Genomic DNA, 18,197 nt, shown 5'->3' on the forward strand with positions numbered 1-18,197 from the left:
AAGTAGTACAGATTACTTTCACAAGCTGATTAAACCTGAGCAGCTGGCCCAAGATCAAGACTCAAAGCACTATCTGAATAGGGTAGCCTGACGAAATGTGATGATATTATATATTGCTAAATCGAAGTTAGGAAATGAAATTAAAGATCCAGGCAGGCTCACTGGTAAATTCTACCAAAATTTCTACCAACCATTTAAGGAAGAAATTTTATCAGTTGTCCACGAAACTGAAATTAGACATCCCTCACTCTTGCTTCAAGTTTCTGTCTCCTGGTTGCTCTCCTCCAAATCCCTTTTGGTGGCCACTTTCTTGATACAGGGTTCTTTCCCCCATTTTTCTTTCCAAATCCTCTCAGTCTGAACACTGCATTCAGCAAGGGGGAAAAAGCCCTATAGTTAGCCAAAATAGTCATCACTGAATTTTCATCACATTGTCCTGGATGCAGGAAGCCAGGGAGGAGATACAACTACAATGAAGCAATCCTGAGAAGTGTTAATGGTGTCCTTATCAAACTAGTTGGAAAACTCAGGGTTAAAGTTATGTCACCTACAGGCCAGGTGACTGCACACTTGGCTATCTGATCCTCTGATGTTATTTTATTTGTAAAATAGGAAGAGTAACAGGAGCTACTGCATAAAGTTTTTTTGGGGGGGGTCCTGAATGTAAAGGGTTTATGTGTGTCACAGACATTGGTAGTAAGACATGTTCTGGGGTTCATGAATAGCTTCCTTCCAACTTCTCTGAAAGCGGGAAGACAGTCTTCCCTCCAAACACTGTTGGTTGAAGGACAAAAACCACAGGGTGCAGGAGCGACTCGCAGATGCAGATAGGCCACTTTCTGGGGTTTGAAGGCTGAGCTGTCTGCAGCCTTTAACTGTCTGGGGATGGAGCAGTTAAGGCAGCAACTGGCTTTGTGCAGAGCTTATTGGAGGAAAGCAAATTCTTCAGAAATCAGTAAGAACTCAAACTTGAACAATTATATGGGAACATGGAGTGAGAATAGTCTACAAATGCTGTTTTTGGCTTTTGGTACAGGAGAAACCACCCCTGAGCAGAACTCATGTGAAAAAACATGAAGTGGTGAGGGTCACAGAAGACATCCAGCCTACTTAAAGAGAGTAGAAATTTGGAGCAGATCAGAAGAAACATGTTGGTACAGATTGACCTTAAAGAGAGCTAAATTAAATCACATAACACCATTACCCAAAGCTCATTCATTAGCATACATCTGACATGATTTTTACCTCATAATTATCATTTTTACTATGACTTAATTAATTTTTAAAATGTCTGTTAGGTAACTAACGAATATCCACAAGAGACACAGCTCTGAGTTCAAGCAAAGGTTTATTGACAGAGAGAGTCTGCTAGCCTGCAAGAAGCAGCAGCCTGCAGGAAAAACTCCTAAACTATATAGTCATGTACAATGGAGTAGTTAAAAAATAACCCACAGGTCTGGCCCTGTGACTGTTACTTGACATCTTTGCTATGGTTTCGGTAGTTAGGGACTCTCTCAGGGTGCACCTACTGGGAAGGTATGCCTGGATGGGCAGGTGCTGATTTTCAAAATGGAGTTACTTTGGCCTAAGACCTAACAATGTCTTCACTGAAAATTACTTTAGTTTCACCCTATATATTTTGTATTTCTAATTCACATCAATATCAATAACAAGCTGGGTATGGTGGCACACACCAGTAATCCCAGCAACTTGGGAGTCTGAAGCAGGAGGATCACGAGTTTGAAGTCAGCCTCAGCAACTTAGCAAGACCATAAGCAATTAGCAAGATCCTGTGTCCAAATAAAAAATAAAAAGGGCTGGGGATGTGGCTCAGTGATCAAGAGCACCCCTGGGTTCAATGTTCAATCCCTGATACCAAAAAAAAAAAAAAGAGAATCATTAACAAAGGTGTCTACTCTGAACCACCTAAAAATATTTTCACCTTTCAGGAAATACCTTTGTCTATTATTATCTTTACAAATGTTAGATCATTCTCAACCAATCTCAGCCAGTTTTCTAAGATCTTAAGTTTAAAAATCCCTCCAGAATTGTTTGCAGAGCTACCCAAGCACTGATTCTCTTTGTCCAAACTCACCTCTCTCCTTTCCCCATGTCAGAAAAGGACCATCCTTTCTGTCAGTGCTTGAGTCCCAAAAGCTTTGGAATTGACTCCTGTTTCTCTTTCATATCTGAGCCCAACAGGAAATTCTCTTGTCTACGCCTTCAAAACATTGTGACCACTTCACATCATCTTAACTTCTAGCCCTCAAGTCTTAAGTTTCTTGCTTGAATATTGCAAAAGCCTCCAAATTAGTTTTGCTGCTCTGCAGCTTGCCTCTGTATAGTGTATGTTCTGCATAGCATCTAGGTAGATGATAGTCAAAGCTTTCTAGTAGCCAGATCATACCACTGTTGTGCTTACAAATCTCTGATGACGTCCCATCACATTAGAGCAAAATCTGAAGTCCTCACCTCGACCATGATACTTCCTGGCTCCATCCCTTGCATCCCACTTTGCCCTCTTGACCACTTGTCATGCTGTTCCTTTTGCTCTCTCTGCTCAAGGCACCCTTGCCACCGTCTTTTGCTTCAACTCATCAAACATGATGTCGTCTAGGGAACTTTGTGCTTCCTTCTCCTTCTTCCTGGAATGCATTCTCCCCAGTATGATATAACTTTCTTCCTTCTCCCCTCAGGTATCTATTGAAATCTCCTTTATGGAGAGGACCATACTGTTATGCTATTAAAAAAAAAAAAAAAAAAAAAACAATTTCTTGCTGAGGCCCTCCTCCTCCTCCTCTTATTCTTCTTCGAACTTGTAACCTAACAGATTATAGTTAATTGCATTTTTTATTTGTTTTCCTCCATTTGGAATGCAAGCATTGTGAAAAGAAAGACTGTTTCATTCATTTCTCTATCACCAGGGTCTAAAAGAGGGCATTGTGAAGTAGTAGGCATTTATTTAGCAAATACACAAATAGATACTAGATTGGCTAAATACTACTTGACCATTGGAGTCAGTAGCCTGGTGAACAGAATGAACCAAACCAGTTAGAAAGCACCACTTTACCCCAGTACCTGCCCTCCACCTTACAGATTTGTCTCAGTCAACAGTCAACAAAGGCTATTATATAAGGTCCATAAAAGGAGCTCAGACTCCAGGTGGAATAGGGCAACTCCTTATTTAAAAAAAAAATCAAGACCATAATGAAAAAGGATCAGATAACTCAGAGATGAGGTGGAATGATCAGAGAATGCTTCTTGAAAAACATGGACCCTGTCTTAGGTCCCGAAGGAAGGTATTCCTCTTATCTCCTGATATGTCGCAAACTACCCCAAACACAGTAGCTTAAAACAAGAATGATTTTTATTTTCTTTATAGCCTATGACTTTGTGGGCCAGCAAGTAGAACAGAGAGCTTGGCTGGGTGAGACATTTGTTCCATGTAGCACTGATGGGGACCACTAGTGGTACTTAGCAGATGGATGGGTTAGTTTGGATGGCCTAAGATGTGTCATTTGCATGTCTACTACCCTAGTGGGATGGGTGGAAGGGGTGGAAGGATGTGTTTAGTTGAGATGATAACCAAAGCAACTATATATGGTCTCTGCAGTGTGGCAGCTTTGGGATTTTCAGTCTTCTTAGGAGGTAACTCAGGACTCTAAGAGCTAGTTTCCCAGGACACATAGTGGAGGCTACAAGGCCTCATGTGACCCAGTCTCAAAAGTCACATTGTATCACTTTTTCATTCTCTATTGCAGTTATGAGTAGACATAAGCCAACCCAGATTCATAGGTGGAAGATATAGATTCTACTTCTTGCTGAATGAAGTGTCAAAGAGTTTATAGCCATGCTTTCATCCTAGGGAGGTACAGAGGAGTAGTTGGAAAAATATTTTGGGGGAGATTAACAGTTGAAATGGGGTGGGAAAGATAATTTAGGAATTGTAAGGAGACCAGGGTGTCTGCAGTGAGAGAATGACCCAGAGAGATGTCAGAGAAAGGGCTTAGGCTGGAACAAGTGTGAATACCCCATTAAGGAGTCTGAGCTTTGTTCTGGAGACAAATGGTCTTCAAGCTGTCATGCTTACATATCCCTAAAGGAATTTTTAAAAACACATTTTCAGGTTGATGTACACTCCCTTCCCCGTCCCCCATAATTTAAAAGTAATTGCGAAGCTGAGCAGTGTTCCTCCATGTGACTGTTTGCTTTGATGGAAACTTTTCACTTTCTTCCTATGCCTCCAAGGTCACTGTGGATCTCTTCCTCCATGTCTGTGCCTGGAACATGGAGAATCATATACGGGAAAGGTTGTATAGACCAGGAGTGGAAACGGAGCATGTCACTTCTACTCACATTCCATTGTCCAGATTTCAGTTACCTGGCTACCCTGACTGTAGGGGACACTGGGAAAGAGAAGGGAACAAAGGTTTTATTGAAGAGCTAGTGATCCTTGTTACAGAACATATGTAAAGCACTCAGCACATTTGCTGACCTATGGTAAGCTTTTGACCTGGTAGCTGCTGCTATTTTCAGCACCATTACTATATTATGCACCCAGTCTGTGTGCTGTTCTACAGGTAGATGAATTTGTACTCCCTTTTCTGGAGCTTCTAGGCCACTCAGGTAGATGTACTTCAGGCAAAGGAAACTCCAGAGCCTTGGAGCCCAATTAGTAGCTAGTAACTTCAGCAGGCAGCCCTGTGGCTCTAGTCAACAAGAAGCAGAGAGAATCAACCCTCAGTTCCCACAGGGCTGCATGTCTATTTCATTACGACTTTTGAGAATTCAATTTTTACCTAACATTTGTTCTGCACCTGCCTGCTTTGACTCTCTTGCGAGTTTTTTGGTGGACTCTGTTATGGCCTTCAGTAAACCAAGCACTCGCTCTAAAGAGTTAAGTTTTGCCCCTTAAGCTGCTTTGCGAAGTGGTCCACCAATAATTGCAGAAGTGGCTCCACTCTTTAGGAATTCTAGGCTTCTGAACCCTACAATGTCGATATAGATTAAAACTGAGGCAAAACTGCATTGACTTTTGATTTTGTCTGGGAAGGATACCAGGGGACACATAAACAGTGTTTTATTCGCTTCCCCAAACTAAGAAGGTGATTACACGCAATGAGTTTTCTCCATCTAGTTGCAGTCTCTGTAGAAAAGTGGGGGTACTTCCTTTCCCAGAGTTTAACTCCTTCATCCAAAATGTTCTTAACTTACATCTCCATGCTGATTTGTTCTGTCAAGTCTCCTTTCATTGGTGTATAGTTGATGTGGGGGAAAAGAATTGGATGTTTTCCAAATGAAAGAGGACAAACAGGTCAGTCTGAGAAAACAAATAACTGCTTCCCAGGCCGCGTTCTTGCAGGATGCAAAATGACAAACTCTAGGTGTGACCTTCCAAGGATGGTGCAAGGATGGTGACCTTCCATCAGCTGGCTCAGGAGGGGTGCGTCCTGACTGCTGCATGAGTCAGCACGCAAGTGGTTAAGTTGGTGAGCCTTGGCTTTCCTGGTTAGAGCGTCCAGCCTCCAAGAGTTAACCTGCAGCACTGCTCAGAAGAGCAGAGGCAGAGGATACACAAGCGTCCCGGAGCTCTGGCTTGCAGGGGAATGACATGCGGTTTTGAACAAGCAGCTGCCGCAGCAGGTCTGGGTATGTAGCTTTGCTTTGATTGATAGTGTTTTGTTTTCTCCCGAGAGAACAAAGCGATGGTTGTTCATGTTTGCAAACAAGATCCCTAGGACATTGAGAAAGAACAGATGTTTATTAGCCTGCTGTTTATCATGAAAATAAGTAATAGGGGAGCAGGGGAGTAGGAGAACAGATCCTTTATCCTCATTTCTGTTTCTTATTGCAATGGCAATTTTTTAAAAATTTTATCTGGATTCTAGTAGGGTATAGTCAGGTCATTTGAATGTCACAGTTACAGTGGAATTTAAAAGATATCCTTTTGCAGTTCTCTCTGAAAGTCTTCATAATCTACATTCAGAGATATGGATTTAGTTTGAAGAGTTATTTGTTGAATTGGTGGAGCCAAGTGGCAGAAATTCATTTTCTTGCCGCATTTTGGAAGGTGAGATTCAAATCCTTAGACTTAGCAAACTTCTCCAAATGTAACATATGCCCGAGTAAGAGGAGCATCATCTTGGATGTGGCCTTTTTTCTTTCTTATGAACTGACTACTTCAGTCTTGGGTGTATGCAGTGTGACCTGAAATAACCTTCAGAATCCCAGCACTTCTAATGAGTCTCCTAAATTGGTTCACCTGGGCCTTCCTGTCACATTGGATATCTTTCTCTATTTTGTCAACTAAAAAAAATATATATCTGAGACTCAGAATAAACTAGAACTACCTCCAAAAGATTTGGATTTGATGGAATTTTCAAAGATAAAAGGACTTAAGTAAAGTTTGTCTTGATCTCCTCCTACCTCCATTTGGTACTGCAGTATCAGTTACAGGCTGACTACAGGATATTGGTGACTTTTTTTCCCAGTTGGTCCACCCGGCAGATTTAAGATACGGGATGTTGCTAACCAAGCTTAGACCCTATTTAACAAGTTGCTGCTTCCCAGCACAGTGATCCAAACTGATTTACATGTCTTGGAATCATCCAAAATATTTCCTCATCGGTATCCAAATATTCTTTTATATTAGCCTGGATTTCCAACCAATGGAAGAGTCTTTTGGTAAGCAAATTTCTCTTTGAAAAATGCAAATGCTACCTTAAAACTTGAGTGACTATCAATCATGAACGCCTTCATATAAATTAGTATAGTACACCTGAAGACATGAAAGTTTGCTAAGGTGAGGGAAAGGTGGTAAGAGCAATGAGCAAAAGAGACCTGGGCAGATGCCTTAGCAGTGGCCAATGAAGCCATTTTAAGGATACTGAGTCCTGGGAAGAGGGCAACTGGGGAGGGAGAACAGGATCTGGAGAGCACTGCACACAGTGGTAAAGACAAAGGTGCTTAAAGACTTCCAGGGCCACATGGAATAGTTAGCATCTGAGGGAACCAATTTCCAGATCCTCAATTTCCCCTTTTGAACTCCTTTACTTCACACCCAGGTGAATCTCACTATGAGGCATTGTCCCCAAGTATATAAAATTCTCTTTGCATCATACAAAGGAACACTGTTCCTGAAGAACAGCATAGTAAAAGCCAGGCAAGAAGCAAGTCTGATCTCATCTCTCGTCCAGGCCAAAAGCTCTGGGACTTATCTTTCCCACTGTTTCAGAAATACAATTAAGGAATGAGAAGATTATCCTGGGGACAGGGTGCATGTATGAACACATTTTTAGGAAGTAAAAAATGAAATCAGATATTTCTTAATAGCATGCTGATCTGGCTGCCTGATTTGATAATGAAGTTGGTTTGGGTAATTAGGTTCTGTGCCAGATATTTCTGTAAATTTAATAAGTTGGTTCTGCTGTTCAAGGTTTGGGCCAAAGTACATTTAAATTATGTGTCCAAAATATAGAAAATAAGATAAAACTTTTGCAACTGCTAAAGCTTGTTTTATTTTTAATTTTTTTAGAACAACTAAGCAAAATAAAATTCTGGTTTATTGTTGGATGTCATTGTTTCACAAAAACATCAAACAGACCAAAAAATTAACAGTAGCTTCACAGACAAGAAAGAAAGAAAGAAAGAAAGAAAGAAAGAAAGAAAGAAAGAAAGAAAGAAAGGAAGAAAGAAAGAAAGAAAGAAAAAAAGAGGAAATTTTTTCTCTTTGGCCCTTTTAACTATTTCATAGAAACAAACTATTTTTAGTACAGTTAAAGTACTGTACTACTTGGAATAAGATTAGTTTTGTTGTTGTTGTTGTTTATAATTTTTTCTCCTTTGAGATTATAAGAAACATGATCACACCCCAAGTAAAGTCAGAGGTAGAACCAAAAATGATTTGAGGGCTGGTTTGTTCATCCGAGATCATTAAGAATGGCTGACCCCTAACAACATGTACAAAAACATAAAATGTAAATAAAAATATAAAATTCTCTTTTTAAAAGTGCTTTTAAGAAAAACAGCAGGGCTTTTAAATTTTTTTTTTTTTTTTTTTTTTTTTAACCCCTTCCCTGTTGCACATTGACATTGTGGTTTTGGTTGGATGGTGAGTGTGTCATCTGAGGGTGGCACTGTCTGTGTGGTGGGGGTGGGGCTCTCTGCTATGAAGGTGATCCCATATAGATACGTCATGGTGGCCTTTCATTTTTTTTTTTTTAGTTTAATCTCCATCCTCTTCCTCACCATCACCTTCTTCCCCATCCTCTTCCCCCGGCCTCTTTCTCCCTTTCCTCACTCTCCTCCTCCTTCTCAATGCCCTGCTTCCCATTTTCCTCATTAGCATTCCCATTTGCAGGGGCCTTCCTTTCACTTTCTCCCCAACTTCCTTCTTCTCCTTTACATCCTTGGTGGTGATCTTGGAACGAGTGTCCACAGCGGCTTCTAACATGGTGAGGTATACCAGTGATCTGATGCAGTGGGTTAAAAAGAAAACTAGAGTTTAGGGATTCTGACAATAAAACTGCTGGAGTCTGACAGAGGTGGTTGTGGTCAACCAGCAACAGGAGCTGGACCCAGGAACAATGCAAAGATGGTTTTTCAGAGCAGTTAGTGGGGCTGAAGAATATAAATAAGTTTTAGATATCATCTTTTAAAATTTGCAAGGGAGAAGATGATATGAATATTCTTTTAGGGGCAAAAGCTTGCAAAGGCTAGTGGTGCACATTATCCTTGAGAACCTTATTCAATAGGATGAGCCTCTGACCTCAGACTGCTGCAGTTGGCTCCTCATTTTTGCCCCGATGTCCTTCCCTTGTTCCCCTCAACTCTAGAATTCCTTTTCAGAATCCATACAGCTTCTTACATGGATCAGCTGGTCAATTTCTTTGATATGTTTAGTAGTTGTCCAGTGCTTTGAAGACAGGATGTGCAATGGCAGAGGCATTTCCAAAGACAAGTGTTCCGGAAAAGGATAGCTTATTCACTAATGTATTCATCAGACGTATTTTGGGCCCTTATAACCTGTCAGTGTGCATGAATCCCTGCAGTTGGATTTAAAAGAGGGGAATTCAAATCCTATGTTTACAAATTATTAGCTCTTTGAATTTCCTTGAACTTTGGTTGTTTTATTTGTAGCACTGGGATCCTGTATGCCAACCTCTGGGATAGTGCTAAGAAGAGAAAGGAATAGGATGGGATTGTAATACCAGATTGTTTCATGGAGACACACACCTTAAATGGCACCAGGATAAGAAAGTGTATAAATTTAAAAGGAAGACATGGATTAAGCAATTCACTGTTAGAGGGATCACCATTCTAATACATAATACCTTTCAAACACTATGCAGTTCACATGGCAGTACTTTATGCTTCCTCTCAGTTTTCCTTCCATGGTTCTGTGAGCTATATTCTTGGTAGGAGGATGCAGAGAAGAACGGCCCACACCAGCACTTCTGCCAAAGTAAAACAGCTGAGATGTTAGGTGACGCTTGGAAACCTTGCCACATGGGTTAATGCAAAGATTCCAGGAGCTGGTTCTGAAAGTTCTTCCAAAATAGCCCCCTTCCAAGGCCTTTCTGTAGTGAGACTTTGCCACTCTCTCCATTTTCCTCTCAAAGAAGAACCCACTTTGCTGACAGACAAGGTCAAGTCAACAGTAAGTGAGAGAAGTGGAGGGCACATCAGATCTCTAGTGCAAATACAGTGCAGAAAGGAGAAAAAGAACCAAGCTAATCTGGATCATCCCTCAGGGCAGGCACCGAAAGTTTTACTAGCATCAGAGTAGAATATGCATCCTTAAAAAAATGATAAAGAACCACTGACTTGACTAGTTATCCATTTATAGAATCAAGATTTTGAAACTGGATTTGACTGTCAAGGATCATTTTAGAGAGAAGGAAATCCTGTCATTCTAGGTCCCTGTAGCTTCTCTAAGTGGTGCCACTCAGCTGTCTTCCCATTCAGCATGAGCAAATTTAACCCAAATCCCTCCAGAAAGGTGGGGCCCCCAAAGAGTTGTATCTAGGATTCATCAAGGCTTCTCCTCACACCTTACTAAGAACAGCTTCATCCACAATAAGACATTTAAAGAGCAGAGAAGGAATTGGTCAGGATTGAGTCATTATCAGATTAAAGCAGCCATTGAAGCCACAAGGGGGCAGAGCAGATAATGGCACTGAAGGAGGCTATCAAGAAAGAGGTCCTTAAGGGCCTTGGGGAATCTTCTAGAACTGTTTTCAAAATTATTTTTATTGTTTTATTTTTCTTCTTTTTTTTTTTTTTTTGGTGCTGGGAATTGAACCCAGGGCCTTGTGCATGCAAGGCAAGCACTCTACCAACTGAGCTATACCCCTAGCCCTTTATTTCATTGTTACCTACATTTCCTAATTGCTCTTCTAGACTGATCTGGGAGGAAAAGCTGACATAAAGAAAAGTCTCCAAACATATCTATGACACAAAACAAATCAGACTTCATTGACTTCAACAGCCACTGGAGGATCTAGTCTCCTTGTTCCACATGGCCTGCCGAACTCCAAGGGCACATTGCAATCTACGACTATACTTAGGAAATGCCCCATTTATAGCTTAAGGGGTGTTTTGCACAGTGACAGTGGTGTGTTGGAGATAGCTCATACTGGCTCATCAGAGCCCATTGTACACAGATTTTCCCAGCTTCACTTTCAGAAGCATCATCCTTGGTTGCTTGAAATCAGCAATGGCAGGAGTATTTATACCACAGAAATTGGCAAATGTTACTCTCCAAGGCTTTTAATTCCTGGAGAGTCAGTTTTTAACATTCAGCAGGACTCTACTGACAGTACTTGTTGCAGAAAATTCTTCAATAAAGAAATAAAGTGCTATTTTAAGACATTAGAAAAAAAAGATCTTAGTAAAAAATGACTTTGTATTATTGCTAGAATATTATGATAAGCCCAAGATTCATTTTTGCTCAGGAGGATATCTAAGAGTTTGCAGATGGGAAGTACTCTGGCCAGACCACCTTTCCAGGACATGGTACTACTTTCCTAAATGCTCAGACTTGTGGATTCTACTAATGGATTCATATAACTTCATCTTTATGATACTGTTATTAATAAGAGGAAGAAACTTATAAGGAAATCTTTGGGTCAAAGTGATACCGTCATTTACCGGTGACGAGTTCTGCTCCTTCTAATGTTGAAGATTGAACACTAGAGAAGCACGCCAAGGCAAACATATTAAGCAGGTTTTATTTAAAAGGTAATAATACAGACTTCTCCCAGCAGGAAGAAGGGGGCCATGGCTGATGTTTTAAAGTCCCAAGAAGTGAGCGCACCTTCCATCTTTTATAGGTTAAATTCTCTTTTGTTCTCCAGTTCTCTCCCCCTTATCTCTCCTTCCTGCCTATGTGACTAGGTCTGGTTTTGCATTAAGTGAGAAGCCATGGACAGGGGGAGGGCCAAGGTGATTCAGGCAGGTAAGAGCCCAGGGGGCATTAATTAGCAACTCCTTGCTTGCAGTCCTTGATAAAGGCCGGTAAATTTGGTAATCAATGGGCTCCGGAGATCCTTGACATTCCATTCTTCCAGGGGCAGTCTCCAACTTCCAGAGGCAGATAGCTTCATGGCTTAATTTCCTCGAATTGACCCGATCCCATCCCCTATTTCTACACTAACTACCTGTCCTGAATTCTGGCTTCAAAAGTAAAGAACGTTCTAATCCTTTTTTAGGTCATTTACTGATCTGAGTTAATAGAAGTGGGAACAAGAAATTTGTCAGGTTGGGGGCTGAGGGTATAATATAGTAGTGGAGATTGTGCTTTGCAAGTGCAATGCCCTGGTTTGAGATAAACTGGATTCTCCACTTCTGGTAGGTAGGGCCTGTGCAAGCTGCAGGCCTATGCCTCTGAGAAAACCTGTGTTGGCAGCTAATCATAGCAGGGGATGCCTACCTGCATCAGCTCTGAGGGTCACAGTTGGCAACCTGGATTCTTCTTCACTGTCATCAAGTGGCGTGTTGCAGCTCTAAATGGAGGGCTGCACACTGTGGTGTTGCAATAGTCGGCAGAAGCTCATTGCCAACTTCTTTCCAGGTTCTTTTCTTGCAAATCTGAAGAATGACATTCATGGGACAACAGAAAGCAAGAGTAAAAGGAGTAGGATTTATTAAAGTGTGAAGAACAGAAATAGAATCCTCGCAGGGCCAAGAGGGGACCCAATAGCCAGTTACCATCTGACTGCGCTGGTCTAGGGTTTACATAGCATTTGGCTCAATACTACTGGTCCAAATCTGTGCTAATCAGGGTTTGTAAAAGTACTAACACTATTGGTTAATCCTTGAGTCTGAACTTCCATTCAGATCTGCCACACTTCTGTTTTCTCCCCTTTAGGAAGTGGGAAGTTGAAGTCATCAGATCATGGATGCTGGGAGCTCCAGACAGCAGTGCTGTGTGGAGTGGGTGTCTCCAAGAGCTGTGACTTGTGCTTGCCACCTGCACTCCAGCCCAGCTGGGCCACCTCTTTGCAGCTCTGGGACAAGGGCTTGGCTTCAGTCTTATCCCTAGTACCTAAAGAAAAAAAAAATCTATCTCTAATGTGGAAGGTCACTTTTTGAAGTCCATCTTCCAAACCTTATATACTTGGAAAGAAGGTATGACTAGCACCCAAAGCAGGTTAGCTGTATGGCCAGGATAACCTTAGAGATTGGGAAGCCACTAAGAATTCCCATTTTGGCAGGCATTCATTCATTTATAGGTCCTTGAAGTTGCTTGTCAGTCATTTTAAGCCCAAGGAAATTTTCTTAGGGAATGTGAGAACTCCCTATGGATCATTTGTGTCCAAGAAAAATTATTCATTAACACTTGGTAAGAATAGCTATAACAAAACACATAATTGTGAAACAATCATAGTTAATAATTGAGTTTATACAATGTGTGTTTCTCACTTAATCCTCACAACAACCATAAGAAGTAGATAATATGATCTCTGTTTTACAGATGAAGGAATGAATACACAGAGAAGTTAAATGACTTCCTCAGACTAGAGCAGTCCTTGGATTCGAACCCACCAAATCTCAATTCAGAACCCATATAGTCTAAATTGCAATTCTTTGTTGCTTTCTGAAATGGGAATGACTTAAAATTCAGTTTCCCTGAAGCTGGGAACATGGGCACCCATTTTTATTGCATGAAAAACGATACTGAACTAGAAGTGGCAGAATGATGAATTTTATCATTTGATCAAGTCTTTCACATATTCATGAAGCCAGAACTTCAGAGAGAGTGAAGGTTGAAATATGGAGCAGGATACTCTCCACTCCTGCAGTCATGGCCTAGCACATGTATGCAGGGGTCATCCTAGTTAAGAAAAACTTAACCGGGGCTAGGGTATGGCTCAGAGATAGGGTATGTGATTAGCATGTGCAAGACCTGGGTTCAATACCCTGCACCAAATTTTAAAAAGTTTAAAAAAAGAAAGAAAGAAAAGAAAAACCTAACTCCCTTCTCCACATTTTTTATTGGTGCATTATAGTTGTAAATATTGATAGGATTTATTGTTACATATTCATACATGCACACAATATACAATGTAACAATATAATTTGACCAATATCACTACCCTGCACTTCCGCCTCCCTTCACACCTCCCATCCCTTGGTCCGTTTCCTCTACTGATCTCCCTTTGATTTCCATGAGTTCTACCCATGACCTTTTTTTCTTTTTTCCTCTCTAGCTTCCACATATGAAAGAAAACATATGACCCTTAACCTGAGTTTGACTTATTTTGCTTAACATTATGGTCTCTAGTTTTATCCATTTTCCTGTGAATGATGTAATTTCATTTTTCTTTTTGGCTGAATAAAAACTCCATTGTGTATATATACCACATTTTCTTTATCCATTCATTCATTGATGGACACCTAGGCTGGTTCCATAGTTTGACTGCTGTGAACTCTGCTGTCATAAACCTGGGTATCATGTATCACTGTAGTAAGATTACTTTAATTCTTCAGGATAAATACCAAGGAGTGGTCTAACTGGGTCATATGGTGGGTTTCATGCCTAGTCTTTTGAGGAAACTCCATACTGATTTTCGTAGTGGTGGTACTAATTTGCAATCCCACCAACAGTGCAAAAGTGTTCCTTTTTCTCCACATCCTCTCCAGAATTTATTATTATTTGTATTCTTGATGGCTGCCATTCTGACTAGTGTGAGATAAAATTTCAGTGTAGTTTTGATGTAGATTTCCCTAGTTGCTAATGATGTTGACAGTTTTTCATATATTTCTTGGCCATTTGTATTTTTTCCTTTGAGAAGCATCTGTTTAATTCATTTGTCCATTTATTAATTAACTGGGTTATTTGATTTTGGGGTGTAATTATTTTTGAATTCTTTATATATTCTAGACATTAATCCGCTGTCAGAAGAGTAGCTAGCAAAGATTTTCTTCCATTCTGTGGGTTCTTTCTTCACATTCCTCATCATTTCCTATACTGTGCAGAAGCTTTTTCTGAACTCTTGGCATTATTTTCTGAGATCTAGGGGTCCTATTGTGAAAGTCATTGCTGTGCCTTAAAACTGGAGTGTTGACTCTCCTTTTTCTACTAGGGGTTGCATAATTTCTGGTCTAATTCTAAGATCTTTAATTCACTTCAAGTTGATTTTTGTGTAGAGTGAGAAATAAGGATCTAGTTTCATTTTTCCACATACAGATAACCAACTTCCCCAGCACCATTTGTTATAAAAACTATCTTTTCTCCATTATATGTTTTTGGCACCTTAGTCAAGGATCAGATGACTGTATGTGTGTGGGCTTGTCTCTGTGTCTTCTATTCTGTATCACTGATATATATGTCTATTTTTATGCCAGTACCATGCAACTTTGAAAACCAAAACTCTTTCAATGCAATTTTTACCTTTCTTCCTATTCCTAGTTCTGCCAGGACTCTTGAACAATGTAATATTTTTCTGGGAAATAAGAAATGGGCTTCTCTCCCATGTGCATTTTTTAATGCTGCTGAGAATCCTAGGGGAAATGTTATATTCATGAGATTCTTGTTTTTGTGGTTAGTCCTAAAACTTTATCTTTAGCTCTCATTCTAGACTTGGTATTTATACCAAACATTGAGACTTCATTTTCTTCTTCCCTTTACAATCTGTTTGTTTGCCCAAGTTCTCTCTTTCTCTCTCTCTCTTTTTTCCCTCTTTCCCTCTCCTCTCTTTTGTCCCCTCCTCCTCCTCCTCCCTGCTTCAGCTGCTTCTGTTTTGAGTGCTTGTTTTTGTTTTGGCACAGTTCTTTCACAACTTAGAGAAATTGGAGTGCCATTTGGTTCCATCTTTCTTTTACCCCCAACATTAAGCAAGTTCCGAGTCCTACTGACACACATCACACATCCTAACATATTCTTTTCCTTTTCTACTATCACTTCCACATCCTACCTTGGTTCTCTTTTCCTCTTAAATAGTTGCTGCTCTCCAGCACAAGTCTGGCAATTAAGTTTCAATTTGTCTATCAGCACCTTTAGAGCACCATCCTAGGAAGAATTTGGAGCATCTCTTTGGGCTTCTTAAGATAAAGTCCCTTGATTTGATGCTGCCACAGAAGGGGATAGGGAAGAAGTATTTTCTCTTAGCCTCTCCCTGCCTTATTTCACCCACTTCCGCCAGACAAATTGAAAAATGCAGTTTTGTCAATCTTACACAAAAAAGGGCCCTTTTTACAGCCCTCTCTAAGTTTCAGTTTCTGAGTCTGGCATTTAGCATCTCCAAGCTCTTCCTGTAACTTACATTCACAGCTACATCTTTCCTTTCTCTTCTAAAGAAGCCCACAATAGTGGATCTTAGACTGAGTATCATAAAGGACCAGTGGGTGTGGGGTTTACAGTCAGAGGGCTGCCATTCACACTAACTCCATATCTTGTCTTCATTCCAGCACAATCAGGGTTTGAATGTGAAGAATGTCTTTCTGGATCTTAAAGTATACAGAGAATAAGAACTGCTTAGACAAACCACACTGCTTGCTCTCTATAATTTAGATTTTCCTGCTCCTGTACTTGAGCCATGCTCACCTTTTGGCTCACTTCTTTATCTCTACCTGGCAAAACCATTTTTCTCCCCAAGTTCAGCTTGAATTCTACTTCTGTCATGACACCTTCCCCAAGTTTACCAACTAGATGTGAATTCCCAGAGTGCTTTATTTAGGATACTTATGTTTAATCTTGCAAAGTATTTAGTTTGTGACTGTTTTGTATTTAACATATAAAGAATTGGCAGAGAGAAAGCCCTTGTTTAAAAAAATCTATTTCAATGGGCTGCCCTCATGGGAGTTCTTGATCTGGCTTCTTTGGGCCACATTTTCATGGTTTCTTGCATAATCTCTTTGCTCCCATCATTCCAAATCACTTGAGTTTCCCAAACTTCATTTTCTTTCTCAGTTATCTTTAGGTCTATGCACATGCCATACCTTCTTTTTTGGGCGGGGGAGAGGGTAACCAGGGATTGAACTGAGGGACACTCGACCACTGAGCTACATCCCCAGCCCTATTTTATATTTTATTTAGAGACAGGTTCTCACTGAGCTGCTTAGTGCCTCGCTTTTGCTGAGGCTGACTTTGAACTCTCGATCCTCCTGCTCAGCCTCCTGAGCCACTGGGATTACATGTGTTCCCATGCCTTCTTTTCAGCTGAAAAAGATTGCCAAAATGGCCATAGTTCTTCACTCTTCCCTGTAGCCACACCTTCTGCAGTGTAATTTCCAACCCAGAGGTAGAAACCATTTCCTTTCTCCTTGAATCAGAGCTGATCCTGGAACTTACTTTGGTCAGCACAATGCAGAGGAAGTTCTACTGTGCCAGTTCTGAGCCTGGACTTTAAGAAGACTTGCAAATTCCATTTGTTCTCTTGGAAGCTTGCCTAGCTATCATGTGAACGAGCCCCAGTGAACCTGCTAGAAATAAGAACAGAGACCAAGATACCAAGGGAAGACCATCCTACATTGACTGTTCCCAGGCAACCCTCCAACTAACATATCAGGTCATTTAATGTATAAGCAAGTCCCAGATCAGAGCTGTCCAGCTAGGCCCAGCCCCAATTGCTGACCCACAGAATCACAAGCTAAATCAATTGTTATTTTAAGCTTTTGGGGTGGTGGTTATATAGCCAAAGATAACTGATAATGCATGTTAACAGCTACCTTCTTAGTCTCAACTTAGACATTTCATCTTTGGCAAAGTCATTTCTGAACCTTATATCTGGCAACCTTATTTTATAGGATTCCTTCTTATCTATCCTAGGAGTGTTAATATTCCAGTATTAGAATTACATGGGCATCATCTCTCTCTTATGTTAGATTGTAAGATTTTTTGTTTGTTTCATTTTTGAAGCACTGGGGGGATCAAACCCAGGGCTTTGTGTATGTTAGGTGAGTACTGTACCACTGAGCTACATCCCCAGCCCAGATGGTAAGGTTTTTGAGGGCAGAATTTTGTCTTATGAATTGTGTCACTTAGTCCAAGTGCACGGTATATGGTACTCTACAGATGCTAAGAAAATGTTTTTGAATGAAGAAAATAATGGATTATATATCAGAGGTCACAACTTTTGGACTCGCATATGGTCAGGTTGTCCTACATTGATTGAAGAGTGATAAAGCTGTTTTGTTTTGTTTCTCTTGAAATTCTTTGCCTACATTTGAAACCTAAGAAATTTGAGCTAAGCATCAGTAGTGCTGACTTTTCATTAAAAATGGGAAGATCCATCAACATTGAACCTAAATTCCTCATGCATCAATATGAGGTAGCTGTTCCCTTTAGATGGGGCACACATTTTCTGGCTGTGAGAGTTGCCTGTCATCCTCATTGTCTCCTCAACACCCATTGTTATTTAGTGCTGTACCCCTGCGGACAGAATCTACAGGTTTCCTTCACATACTTACCTTCTCTAAAGCACTCAGTTCTTAGGAGAGCTGCTGATAAATGTGCCCACTAGCTTACTTGTGCCTTAAATATGAGTTGATGTAGGCAGCCCTCTCCTTATAGGGCAGCAAAAGTTTCCTCATGATCTCATTTTTCTCCTCTACAAACTGGGTTTGTTTTCTCTCCAGCCAAAGGACTTTCAAGGGCAATTCAGCTTATAATCTGCCTAAACTGGAGCAAGATGCTTTCTTCCATTGAATAATTTAATTTCGCATTGGCAGTTTTTGTGGTTTGACTGGAGGCA

The 18,197-nt window shown here is 40.6% G+C and overlaps 1 protein-coding gene and 1 pseudogene across 1 annotated transcript in view; one reads left to right on the forward strand and one right to left on the reverse strand.

Annotated features, from left to right (window-relative positions):
* Nucleotides 1–5,523: 5,523 nt before the first annotated feature.
* Nucleotides 5,524–18,197, forward strand: part of Asah2 (N-acylsphingosine amidohydrolase 2) — a 113,061-nt gene continuing 100,387 nt past the window's right edge. The window contains exon 1 of the mRNA XM_047551965.1: nucleotides 5,524–5,649. The gene's annotated coding sequence lies outside the window, so the exon portion shown is untranslated. The remainder of the gene's footprint in view (nucleotides 5,650–18,197) is intronic.
* LOC124984416 (prothymosin alpha-like) lies at nucleotides 8,225–8,452 on the reverse strand (annotated as a pseudogene).

The sequence above is a fragment of the Sciurus carolinensis genome, chromosome 5 (genome assembly GCF_902686445.1).
Source record: "Sciurus carolinensis chromosome 5, mSciCar1.2, whole genome shotgun sequence".
Lineage (NCBI taxonomy): Eukaryota > Metazoa > Chordata > Mammalia > Rodentia > Sciuridae > Sciurus > Sciurus carolinensis.